At 44.5% G+C, this 13,131-nt stretch overlaps 1 protein-coding gene across 1 annotated transcript in view; it reads left to right on the top strand.

Moving 5' to 3' along the window:
• The first annotated feature begins 12,882 nt into the window (after nucleotides 1-12,882).
• Ezr (ezrin) overlaps nucleotides 12,883-13,131 on the top strand; it is a 43,958-nt gene continuing 43,709 nt past the window's right edge. The window contains exon 1 of the mRNA XM_003468445.5: nucleotides 12,883-13,017. The gene's annotated coding sequence lies outside the window, so the exon portion shown is untranslated. The remainder of the gene's footprint in view (nucleotides 13,018-13,131) is intronic.

Raw genomic sequence — 13,131 nt, 5'->3', positions numbered from 1 at the left:
GAATGATGAATAGCAAAAAACGGGATGGGATGTGGAGATATGAGACCCATGCCCTTCTGGAGGGAGTCTCTTAGTCAGTGTCCCTGTGCTTATAGCTTTTTACCTGGCACAGCCTTGTTTTATACCCCTTGTCCTCATGTAACTATTAACAATATCCCTTTCATTTTTAAAATTGTTCTTGTCTGAATGATATGTTATATGGCTACATTCTGATGATTTGATGATTTCACATGTGGTTTCAGATCCTAGTGAGATTCGCAGGTCCAGAGAGAGGCACAGGCAGGTGATTTTGGTGCTAGTGTTCAGAAAGTTGGAGGTAGTTTGAATGTCAACCTGGGAAGGTGACAGGTGAGAGAGGTACACATTATGCAGGTGGAGAAGTAACAAATTTGATGAACACAGAGCAAGAGGGGTGGGAGCAATGTTGAGTCAGGGGAAAGGAAAAGCAGAGGGGGATACATAGCTTCATATCATTTAAGTCAGTCAAAAGGAAGTGTAAGAAAAACTATACATTTTTCAACATTACTGGTCATTCAAGAAATGCAAATTAAAACAATACTGAGATTTCACCTCACCCTAAAAAGAATGGCTAGTATCGAGAAATCAACCAATAACAAATGTTGGAGGGGCTGTGGGGAAAAAGGAACACTTCTCCACTGCTGGTGGGAATGCAGACTGATGCAGCCACTGTGGAAATCAGTGTGGAGATTACTCAAAAAACTAGGATTGGAGGCCCCATTCAACCCAGGTTTCCCCTTCTGGGTATCTTCCCCAAAGATTTAAAAACATCATACCACAGTGATATATATGCACCCATGTTATAGCAGCACAGTTTATAATAGCCAGATCTTGGAAACAACATAAATGCCGATAGACTGAGGGATGAATAAAAAAGATGTGGTATTTTATACAATGGAGTACTACTCAGCCATAAAGAATGATAAACTGGACACTTTTACAGATAAATGAATGCACATTGAGAACATACACATTAGTGAAACAAGTAAGACATACATGTGTAAACATCATATTGTTTCATTGCGGACAAGCTGAAAGAAAAAACATATGTATATGTGTATGTATATGTATATAAAAATAGTTAAGATAGTTATACTACTGATTTCTCTGAGTTCACTGAAGAGAAAGATTTGTGCTGGTATTGTTTGGACAATTGAATGCAGATGTCTTGTGCTCTGGATGAATGATTTGTGGATGACGATGTGCAGTGTGTGCACCATTGTTACCCCTGATTGAGGTGCTTTGATTGAGGTAGCTTTTTTTTCTTCTTCTATTTTTCTTTCTTTTTATGTTTTTAAAAATTTTTTATTTATTTATTTTTTGGGGCACCAGGGATCAAACTCACAGCTTTGCGTTTGCCAAGCAGGCACTTAAGCCCCTGAGCTAAACCCCCGGCCCATTTTTATGTTTTAAATAAGATGGATTTTTAGAAAAGAAAAACTATACATTTTGCTGAAAATACACATAAACAAAAATAGACATTAAACATACAAAGATGATGGGAAAATGGGGACAAAAAGAATGACAACATAAATAGCTCGGATCAATTTGGGGGGTTTTTTGGGTTTTTTGGTTTTTTTCTTGGTGCTGGGAATCAAACTCCCCCGCAAGCACCTATGCCACTGAGCTAAATCCCAGCCCTGCTCAGATCAGTTTGAATAGGTAGACTCTTCTAGAGGATATCTCAAGGATATTTAATTGAGTCAGCTAGTGCTATGTCTTGGTTGCTGCTGTTGGCTGAAAACTCTTAGTGCTATGCTGAGTCCCCAAGAAAAGAACTCCTGGTTCATTCAGCCACAATAATGGAATAAAAATGTTGATTAATACTCAGGTAGATCCCAAAGAATAGAGATAATGCCCTCAAGAAGCCATAATCAAATTCCTACCTTAGATTAAAATATGTACTGGTGAAAAAATCTCTCATGTAACTATCTGAAAACAAAAAGATTTGGACCAAGTAAATCTAGCCTCAAATGTTTTGAGAGTTGATACAACATTTGGAGAGAATGGAGTCCAATTTGTTATTTAGGAGAAGCTTGATTCCTAAGCAATATTTTAAGAGGGGAAAGAGTTGCTGAATTGATTTTCAAAAAAAAAGGAGAACAGATAGAGAACATGGGCGGGGGTTGATACTTGTAGGGGAGGAGGAGGTGAATTTGGACAGTGATCAGAGTCTAGAGTCATGGCAATTGCAGGTATCAAAAACATCTAGCTTAAAAAGCCTTACGGGTGGAAAGGACCTTGACATCTTTGAGAAGTTTCTGTTTGTTCCAGGAGGCACCCAAAGATGTATGGTACTGATACAACCCCTGATGGATGAACGTTCCTGTCAGTTGTGTGGAACAGCCAGGCTAAACACTTCTTATAGTTCAAAAGGGCCTAATAAATAATGCTTCTCTGCCCTGCCCCAGTTCTGAGACAACTGAGACAAGACCCCAAAGTTTCATTGCTGATGAAAGTCACCATTGGAGGATGCAGCAAAGAGCTGTGGACAGGAGAGCCCCCACCTGAATGGCAGAGTTAAAGGAGTGCACTGTCTTCTTTGACAGGGACTCCCGTGGGGTGGCAGGGACAGGCCCTAGGCTATGTAATAGTGGAAGGGCCAGCGAGCAGCTGGCTCCCAGAGGACTACAGCACCCAGGTGAGTCCTTCCCACTGAGCAACAGAGAAGGTTTGACTGTCCCCCTCCCAGGCCTCCTCAGAGGGAAGGAAACACTGTGCTTCCACATGGAGGAACAGCTTCCTCAGTTAGGGCGCTGCTCAGTTCTAGAAGATTTCGGCCAGCCCTTGCTATAAAGGAAAAGCATGCAGGAGAGCTGGAGAGAATCAATGTCACCAGAGTTCTGAGCTTCAGGAGACTCTAAGACCCAGTTTGTCAACATTCCGATGGGATTCACCCCCACGGCCAGTCAGTACATGCCCCAGCAGCTGAGAGCACACAATGACTATGCAGGTGAACTCCATTCTGAGATGCAAAATACCTTTCAGTTGGGGGTGAGCTGCTTTATTCTTTCTTAAAAATATTTTCAAGCTGGATGAGGTGGCACATAGCTGTGATCCCAGCACATAGGAGGCTGAGGCAAGAGGATTACCCAGAGTTTGAGGCCAGATTAGACTACATAATGAACTTAAGACCTTGTCTCAACGCACACACACATACACACATAAATCATTTAAAAAACACAGTCCAGGTGTAATGGTACATGCCTGTGATTCCAGCAATTAGTAAGCTGAGGTAGAAAGATTGCTGTGAATTTGAAGCCAACCTAGGTTACACAGTGGGTTCAAGGCCAGCTTGGACTCCATAGTGAGACATTGTCTCAAAAAAAAAAGGAGGAGAGATAGGGAGATAGGCCTTTTGCACATGGGAAGGGGATCAAGAGATAGAGGGAAGGCAGAAGAATGGGAACAAAAAGGAAGTAAGATATGTCATACATGGACTAAATCCTCACAATGAATGTCATAATTATATACTTTATAAATCATCATTAATAAAAATGTTTAAAATTTAAATATATCTTCAGAATGAAAGCAAGTCTCAGGAAATGCATGCCTATGTTCCTGGTTTGCTATCAGTTAGATCCACGAAGAGAAATGTGTTCTTTCACATGTACCTTTCACGAAAGTCAGGGGCCTGAAGAAGTCCTTGAACTGCACCCAGCATTCGTGAATGTCCTTGGTAATCACCCCACCAAGTCTTTGAGCAGGCTCTGCAGCCTGGCAATGAGACAGATGGGACCCAGATGACCAGAGAAGCTCATCAATAACAAAGCAGTAAAGTGCTGCCATCCAGAAGTGGAACACAGTTCTGCAGAAAGCTGGAAGCCTTCTTCCATGTTTGGTGTGGGAGAAATGGAACATAGCAGCTTAGCACACATGGCACAGATGGGGTCTGCGGAGAGGAAGAGCCCTGGCCAGCCATGCAGGGGTGCACACACCACTCATCAAGGGAAACTTCTTTAGTCTAAGGCTTTGAGTTACCCACAATGACAATTCCAAAAATAGAAAGTACAACCACTGCCTTTGTATTTGCAGAGAATGGAGAGCAGACTGGATGGGCCTGCCACCACCCCAGCACCCAGACACAGAGAGAACAGTTCCCAGTGTCGTCTGGAAGTATCAAGGATGCCCAGAATGAGAGTGGAGTGACAGACTCTGGAACCTAGGGGACCATTACCAGTCACCTGCTTGAATTCAAAGCATGCAAAAGATACGGCAGCAGGTCCAGCATCAGCAGAGGCTGTGCATACACCTGGCCTATGGGCATGTTGCATCTGCCTTGCACAGGGTTCTGAAAAACATTTCTTAACTCATTACCAACACTTATTTATTATTATTTTTGTTCTTTTGAGATAGGGTCTTGGTATGCAGGTTAAGTTGGCTTTGAACTTGATATGTAACCCAGACAGGCTTCAAATTCATAGTGATTCTCCTGCCCCGGCCTCCCAAGTACTGGGATTATAGGCACATGCCACCTCACTTTGCAATTACCCACATCTACAAAGTGGAGGATTCTGCATAAAAATCAGTATTCCATGCTTTTCTTGGAAAAGAGACCTGAGGCAGGACAGGGCCCACATTCCAGGCCTCTTACCATCTTCCCTCTCCACCTCCCAGGGCTGCCTCTCTCCGCCTACTTCTGTGAGCATCCACTTCTCTTAGCTGCCAATACTCACCCACACTTAATGGGGGAGTGGGACTTAAGCCAGACCACACAGGACTTAAGGCTCATGTCTGAGAATTCCTGAATAATAGTCTACAGTCACCTAAGGACCCAGCCTGAGGAGTTGGCCTTGAATTGCAAATCAACTAAGCTTGACATTGTTGATTTTAAGGAAAGTTAGGGAAAGTCTGATAAACCCTAAACAGTCAAAAGCTAAATTTCAATTAAGGGTGAACTTCAGGTCTCCTCTTTGTATAGTCCATGGCCTAAGGAGGGGTAGTCGCTCAGTAAAGACTTGTGGAATAAAGTATGTAGTCCCTGTTCAGTCTAGGGTGAAGGCCATTGTAATGATGCTGCTCAAGGTGTTGTAAAGATGTTACAAAGATGCATTCTTCCTGGAGTGAGTCCTTTTGATATTTCAAATATCCAGTAATATCCAACTTGGTCATCAAACACCACATTGCTACTGAAACTTATTTGCCCTCATTATCTAAAGGATCTGTTTATTTGTTTGTTTGTTGAGACAAGATCTCACTACCCAGCTCAGGCTGGCCTAGTTCAGACTGAAACCAAAGTAAAAAATAAAAATAAAAATAAAATAAATAAAAAATAAAAATGAAGGCGAGATGACAAGAAACAAAAAATAAAAATGAAGGCGAGATGCCAAGAAACCAGAAGGCAGATTTTTAGACAGAAAAGGGCATGAGCAGGAGGAGAGCAGAAAAGGAGGGGAGGGCTTGGAATGGGCTTGAAAATGATCAAGATATATTAAATGCATGCACCAACTTCCTGAAACAAACCCTACTATCCTGTAAAATTAAGTATTTTTAAAAAGGTGTTAAATACTAATTCTCCAAATTCACATGTCAAGCTGGGTGTAGTTTGTTTCATATAAGTGGATTTTTTTCCACATAAAACATTAACCTTGCATTGGGATGACACAGCATCTTCAGAACAGTGATTGTTCAAAAGAAGCTAGGCCTGCTCTCTTTTTCTTAAAACTCTGAAGATAGCTGGATGCAATGGTGCACACCATAATTCTAGTGTTCAGGGAGGCTGGGGCAGAAAGATCACCAGGAGTTCAAGGCCATCCAGAGCTACATAGTAAGTTCAAGATCAGCCTGAACTATAGGGCAGGACCCTATCTCAAAAAACGAAAACAAAACAATCTAAAGAAAAGAGGATATTTGAAGACAATGGGAATTTGTTAAATCTAGAAAGCGGGTGTATGGTTGTCTACTGAAGTACTTCTAGAAGACTTAAAATATTTCATAATTTGAAAAAGTTACAAATTACTTGTCGGTACAGTATCCTGCTAGCTATTGGCTTGCTAACCAAGGGCAGCGTAACCACTTCCAGAGGACACCACCACTTTGCGCATCAGTTGATGTTACTCAGGCTCCTTAGTGAGGCCTGGGCTCCTGAGGAATGTATGTGACATCCACCCAGTGCTGTGCCTTCAGCTGCTGACTGCGCTGCATCATTTGACTGTCTCTGCCCTCAAGCAGTGTCTCTTCATCCTATCAATGCATCTGCTTGTACCTGAACCCCTCTCCAAATCCACTGAATCCTGGGAAGGTAGTTCATCCAACTTGTTAGAACCACTACAAGACCTGAAATGAATGAACTTTAATAGAAACCTAGAAAGATGCTAAATACATAAAGGAATTATTCTTTGTTAACATCTGGTTTGGTTTGGTTTGGTTTTTTTCATGCTGCTCTGGGAGTGAGTTTCTAAATAAAAGACTTCCAGGTAAAGTGGTCCATGGTTAGCAAGCCAATAGCCCAGCAGGATAGTGTCCTGGAAAGACAACCAAGCTGCGTACCCCGCTTTGGTACAGATTAGTAGTGCTTGTTCACTTGCTTACTTGGGAAATATTTATTGAACATCTGCTATGCACAGGCACTATTGTAGCTGCTGAGGGCCCAGCAGTGAACAAGATAGACACTGCAGTCCTGGGGGCTGACAACAAACAAATGAACAAGACTATTGCAGAGGTGAGGGCTCTAAGTCAGTAAAGCAAGTGAGGCACAGGGAGCACACTGGGGTGGGGTAGCATTTCAGATGGGCGATTTCTAAAGTGCTCTGTGAGAAGGCGACCTTTGGGCAAAGACCCAAAATGAGAAAAGGCCAGGCTGGCAGAATGGGCATGTGCCTGCCAAGCTGAGGGCATATTAGGCACTAGACTGCTGAGGAAGGAAAGGAGCCCACATAGCCAAAGAATGAAAATCCAGATGGTGGCAGGAATCAAGGGAGCCAAGTTTGGGGAGAGTGACAGACAGGAGGTACAGCTGGGAAGAAGTGGCACACAGGGCCAAGGAGGAGCTGGAATTTTATTCCAAATCCCCCAGCAGCAGAGTAAAGACTGCTTCTGCTATGTTCTAGAAATGGGACTGGGAGGTCTCCTGGATGGGGCACAAAGAGGTGGGAGGGTAGACTTGGGTAGCAAAAGACAGGAATTAAGGCTGCCTTCCAGATAGCCACATGGCGTGTGGTGGGGCTGTGTGCCGGGAAGTGGAAGGCTGGGAGAGGAGCAGCTTGGACAGTCAACAACACTGGAGAGACAAGGTCACAGAGGAGGTGACCTAGAAAGGGAGTGGACACAGATAAGGGCCCAGGCCCATGCTGAGCTGAGTGAACAGAGGCTCTGCAGGAGGGACAGGAGGACAGAACATGGAAAGCTTAGGGACAGAATGTGCTGGGGGAGTACTCAGGAGGTGGGGAAGATGAGGCAAAGAAGTCTGGCCCCTGATTCAGCAGAACAGAGGAAATGGTAATCTCCACAAGAGAAGTTTGGGTACAAGAATGAGAACAATTAATTTCATCACAGCGAGCCTGCTTCCTCTGTTAAATGGGAAACTCCCAACGGATAAGAGTTAAGATGGCTTCACTACTTTGTTATACATGCTTTTAAGATGGAAAAGTTTTCTTTTCTTTTTTTTTTTTTAACTTTTTATTGGTACCAGGGATCGAACTCACGACCGCCTGCTTGCAAGGCAGGTGCTTATGCCACTGAGCTAAATCCCCAGCCCCAAGATGGAAAATTTTTCAAAAAAAGAAAAAATGATAGAGATAAGAAAAAATTACAAAGGCCAGGGATTTAGCTCAGTGGCATAAACACCTGCCTGACAAGTGCAAAGTCATGAGTTCGATCCCTGGTACCAAACTAAAAAAAGAAAGAAAGAAAAAATTACAAGCCAGGCATGATGGTGTAAGCCTCAATCCCAGTACTCAGGAGGCTGAGGCAGGAGGATCACTGTGAGTTCAAGGCCAGCCTGTGCTACATAGTGAACTCAAGGCCAGCCTAAACTACACAGCAAGACCTTGTCTAAAAAAAATTAATAATAATAATAAAAAAATAAAATTATAATATAGGAAGCTATGCTATTTGGAAGCTATTAGTTACACAAATTGTGTAGTCATTGGTACTGTTTTACACAAAAATTAAGGATATTTAAACAAATTATTAAATAAGCCAAGGAAATAAATACAACAACTGGTAGCCAGAATTATTCTTTTTTCTTCTTCTTCTTCTTTTGTTTTTTGAGACAGGGTCTCACTATGCAGTTCAGGATGGCCTTCAACTCACTTTGTAGCCCAGGCTGTTCTCGAGCTTGCAACAATCCTCCTGCCTCAGCCTCCCAAGAGCTGAGATTATAGGTATTCACCTCCATGCCTGGCTGCCAGAAACATTCTTGGAAGACCCAAATAGAACCAAGAGCTATGAGTGGCACATCTGTCACTCCAGCTACTTGGGAAGCTAAGGCAAGAAGAAGCAAGTTCAAAGTCAACCTGGGCAACTTAGGGAGATACTGTTCCAAAAAAGAAGAGAGGGCTGGAGACCAATATATTCAATCCCCAGTAGCACACACCAAAAACACATACACACACACCAAGAAACTCTCCCTAGCTTACTGTCCTGTAAAATTCATTAACAGTTATTCCCAGGGCACAATGCATACTCAGACACAGCCAAATAGCACCTGCCAGGCTCCTGAGTCCTTGGATATTTATGCACCTCTCACCCACTCTGAAAGGACTGGTCACCCTTCCAGAGGTCAGAAAAAGAAAAAGTTCAAAGACATCAGGAATTTGCATAATGAGTTCATGCAACTTTATAAGATTTCATGAAATACTTATTTCTCTGTAGCTATATCTCAGCCAGTGAAAACTTACCCTAGTGTTATGTTTAAAATAAATACCTCAGTCCCACAAAGAGGGAAAAAGGAGGCGACAGAGGACAACTATGGACACACACTTGCCTCAGTGATGTATTGTCAACACAGGATAAGCTCCTCAGAGCTTCTCTACATGTGTCAGCTCCCTGTCTCCGTTCAAGACATAGTTCCTTGTCTTGAATTTTCACCCAAGGTTAAGTGCTAAAAAATTATCGAGATCTTTGTTTTGCCAAGGGCACTGTAGACATTTCTCTATTGACTGTTCTTTTGAAGCAAGTGAGGCTGGAAACTGTCATACTATTTGTGGACTTTGTTAATTTGGTTGAGATTAACCTGGCCCCTATGTGGAGACGGGCTCCTAGGTGACTTGACAAAAAGGTAAGACTGTGTTTCAGAGGGTGTAAGTGTTCTGTTCCACAGGTCTAGGCCTTGACACTTTTCAAAGCGTGGTTTACCCTTGCCTTGAGAACATCAAGCAAAGTCCAAGGGTCTTTTGCCCACTCACAGTGTAGACATACAGTTACATTCCTCTAGCTGAAACCCCAAACCTTGAAGTGAGGAGTCAGTTAAGACCAGCAGCCAGTAGACCACCAGATAGCAGGATCTCTGTTCCTTCCATAATCATAAATTAACAAAACTGTGACTTTCAAACCCCGGAGACAGCTTCACAAAAGGAGGATGAAGAAGTACAAAGCAGGTAATAACATGAGCTACAAAGCAGGTGTATCAGGTCCTGCCCCATCCTAAGTCAGTGCAACAGAATTACCTGGAGAGGCTTGTTAAAGACAGATTCAGGGGCCATCTGGGATTCCCCGAACCCTAATTCCTAGAGATGGTTCCACAAGAGTACAGACAGTTACTGTATACCTAAGCTTCAGACGCTGTTCCAACGGAGTGTCTTGGACTATCTTAGAGTCCAGACTTTCGTAAGTCTCAGGGAAGGGGGGTTAGATTTTAAATCCACTGAAAATAAATTATCCTTGAATCTCCCTCAAATCTCATAAAATATAAATGGCTTTGGGGGGTTACAGACATGTAATGTGCAATGCTTACAGTAATATGAGGAATGTGTATACATATGTGGTGAACCTGAGTAAGTTAAATGTTCAAATTATGTTATCTAGTGTCCCAAGAATACCATAACATACAAACCATCATCTCCACTTGAAGGATGAAGAGATAAGAGCTTGGACAAGGTGGGAAGGGCTGGAATCAGAATTCAGCCTTTGCTCTGTTTACTTCTAAACCTGGTCATCTTTTCATTTTTACCACACTGCCAGAGGCCATGCTTCAGTATTTCCCTGACGGGTAAAGTTCAGAAATGCTGGAGGTCTGCTATTTCAAATATTCATTTAAAAAGACAGTACTGCATGCTGTAAACTGGATGATAAAACAGATTAGAGGCATGTCCTACCAGCATAGTTGGGAACCAAAAATGGTTAACAAGGCTCCAGGTAGTGCTCTCAAGGCAGCAGTGGAGTGCGGTGTGTTAGGAGGAATATGTTCAATTTCCAATATGAAACATTATCACTGTGGGTGAGTTAAATATCTTCTAGGTATTTCCTACTGCAATTACTATTATGCCTTCATTTTAGTAAAAAAGAAATTCTGTCTTTCAGAGAGAAAAGACTTGCTAATTAGAGAACAAAATCTCAAAAGAGAGTTCCCCTCTCCACCAGTCTCTGAAATGCCAGGACCCGCAGCTGAAAAGTTATAAATGCTGGCCAGAGTGGCCAAAGCAGCTGCATGACAGGTGGGACATCACTACTTAAATTTGCTCAGTGATAGAACTGTGGAGGAGGACCAGTGACGGCTCAAAAGATAAGAAGTATGAAATATAAATGACCTTTATTTTGAGAATGCGGGGAGAGACACTCCGGGTCAGCAATCTCTCCGTGGGTGGAACACGTGGAGTAAGGCACATAAGTAGCCTCGGCTTGGGGTGGAACCTAAGGGGGCATTAGGGATGCACAGGTAGCCCATTGGTCTTTGTTTGGCGCCAGAGGTAGATTCCTAGGGGTGGGGGAGATAGAGCTCCATGACTTTACCAGCTACAGTGTTCGGCCTAGGCCAAAACCCTTTCATATCCCGTCTTATGATTATTATTATGAAAAGGGGTGATGATTTTTTTCTTTAACTGCTTCCTGCTGGCTGAGGGCGCTGTACTGGGGCCTAGGGGAGTTGACGGGATGACAGTTGATGCCCAGGTAGAAACTGGTGCCAGGTGTTTTAGTCAGGACAACTTCACTGGTGAATGCACATATGTTAGACTGGAAAAACAAAGAGACAAGATGTTATGAGGAGACATGGCACTGTCATATTTAAGGACCCAGGTGAGGTAGAAGGAAAGGTGCCTTTGATTTAGACATGTCATTTTATCAGGACCATGTTGAGGTAGAAACATTTCCACGGTAAGGCAGAATTCTGAAAAATAAATGTGAGGTTAGGAGGAATGATGTTAGGAGAGGTGATTACTCCCCCATCTGAAAGCATAAAGTTAAAAGGTAGGTCGGTAAGGCTCGTCTCTGATATGCATGACGTTGAAGTCTGTAGGCAATACTGTTAAAGAGTCCTGCTATAAAAATGATCATTAATAGAGCGTAAGAAATTAGGAACCAAAGTGGATAACAAAACATGACAACCTGTGAGTCGTGGCCGTGAGGCCTTGGTAAGGCAGAGATGAGCAGGAAAAGGACGGTCAGATCTGGGGCCTGAGTGATGTGAAACCAGAATGGCAGTCTAGCAACTTAGTCCTTGGAATGATTTGCTGTAACAGAACTTTAGCAAGTATATCAGCAGTTTCCCTGGTTGTAGGAAAGGCTTTTATGTATCCTGAAAAAGTATAAACAAAGTGAGAAGACAAAATGTATCTGTCAGCCTGTATAAAAGGGAATAAAAGCATCCAAAACCCTTTCACTCAGTTTAGCACCGAGTTTAGCATTTAATCCTAAATCTGAGTTACCCTTAGTGTCTCCATCCCACACATTAGGAAACTGAGTCACGGGTTTGGAACTTTGTCTAAAGCAAGTGCTCACCACACTGTTCTAGGTATTTTGTGTGTATTAATCTAATCCTCAATAGAACCCAATGAAATAGATACCATAATAATGCAGTCTTACAGATGAAAAAACGGATGTACTAAGGGTTTAAATAACAGGCTCCCACAAGGTGTTAGAGACACAGCCCAGAAAAGGAATTCAGGAGATGCTCTGGTCTCAGTTTTTAGCCAACTGCATAATCACCACTGTGGACCTGCTGACACATTGCTGGGCCCCAGATACAGAGTTTCTGAACCCCTTAGTTGGTGGCACCTGTGAATCTGCACTCCTGTAAGCCCCCTGGGCATGCTGGTGTTGCCAGGGTCAGAACCAGAGTTTGAGAGCAACTGCTCCAGAGGGAATTAACAGCACTAACAAATTCAATTGATCACAAAAGTACAGGTGTTTCTGGTGTTTTAAAAACTCCCCTTGAGAACTATTAGCAACAAAATTTAAAGACTAAATTAATTCGTAGAATTTCCGAGCCGGCTCCCTGTGGAGTTGCTTTGCTAGTCAAATCAAACAACGCCACAAATTAGTACTTCAACCTCGCTGGCTGCAAGGGGGCGACCTGGACGCTCAGCTCCGGCTCCGGGCGGGCGGGCGGAGGCTGCGGGACCACGTGCTCCGGGACGCCGCAGCCAGGTACGGGCGGCCCGGGCCGGGCTCTCCCAGGACACGGGCCTCTGTTCCGCCCAAGGACGACGAGGCAGCCCCACCCGAAAACGGCCCTGCAACGGCCCGGTGAGGCCGCTCAGATTTATTTCCAGTTTCTTGAGTTCCCCGTGTCCAGCGTGGAACAATCTCGGACCCCACATCTATGCTGGGGAGGAGAAACAAATTCCAAGCTCCTTTCCAGGGTGTGAGGACGGGAGGGGCGGAGGGAGAGGGCGCCAGGGTACGGTGTGGAAGAGCCCCCTGCCGACCCCCAGGCCCGGCGCTGGGGGGTGGGGCGGCCATCTTGCGCGGAGCGCACCCCGCCGGTCCGCGGGCGGGCGGGCGAGCGGGCGGGCGGGGCGGGAAGGGGCGCGGCCCTGGGACCCCGCCCCGCGAGGGCCTCTCTGGCGCGCGGGCGGGCGCGCACTCGGTGGGGCCGCCGAGACGGAAGCAGGATCCTAGGTGAGCGGGGCTCGCGGCCGGGGGCAGCAAGGGGAGACCGGGGGGCGGGGGCGGCGCTCCACGGAGGGGCCAGCCGTGCCCGGCAGGTGCGGCAGGGGCGCCGGCGAAGGGGCG

This window comes from Cavia porcellus, unplaced genomic scaffold (assembly GCF_034190915.1).
Source record: "Cavia porcellus strain 051 isolate PalLab524CR breed Dunkin Hartley unplaced genomic scaffold, mCavPor4.1 scaffold_22, whole genome shotgun sequence".
Lineage (NCBI taxonomy): Eukaryota > Metazoa > Chordata > Mammalia > Rodentia > Caviidae > Cavia > Cavia porcellus.
The sequence above is the reverse complement of the archived record's forward strand: the minus strand, read 5'-3'. Positions and strand labels throughout refer to the sequence as shown.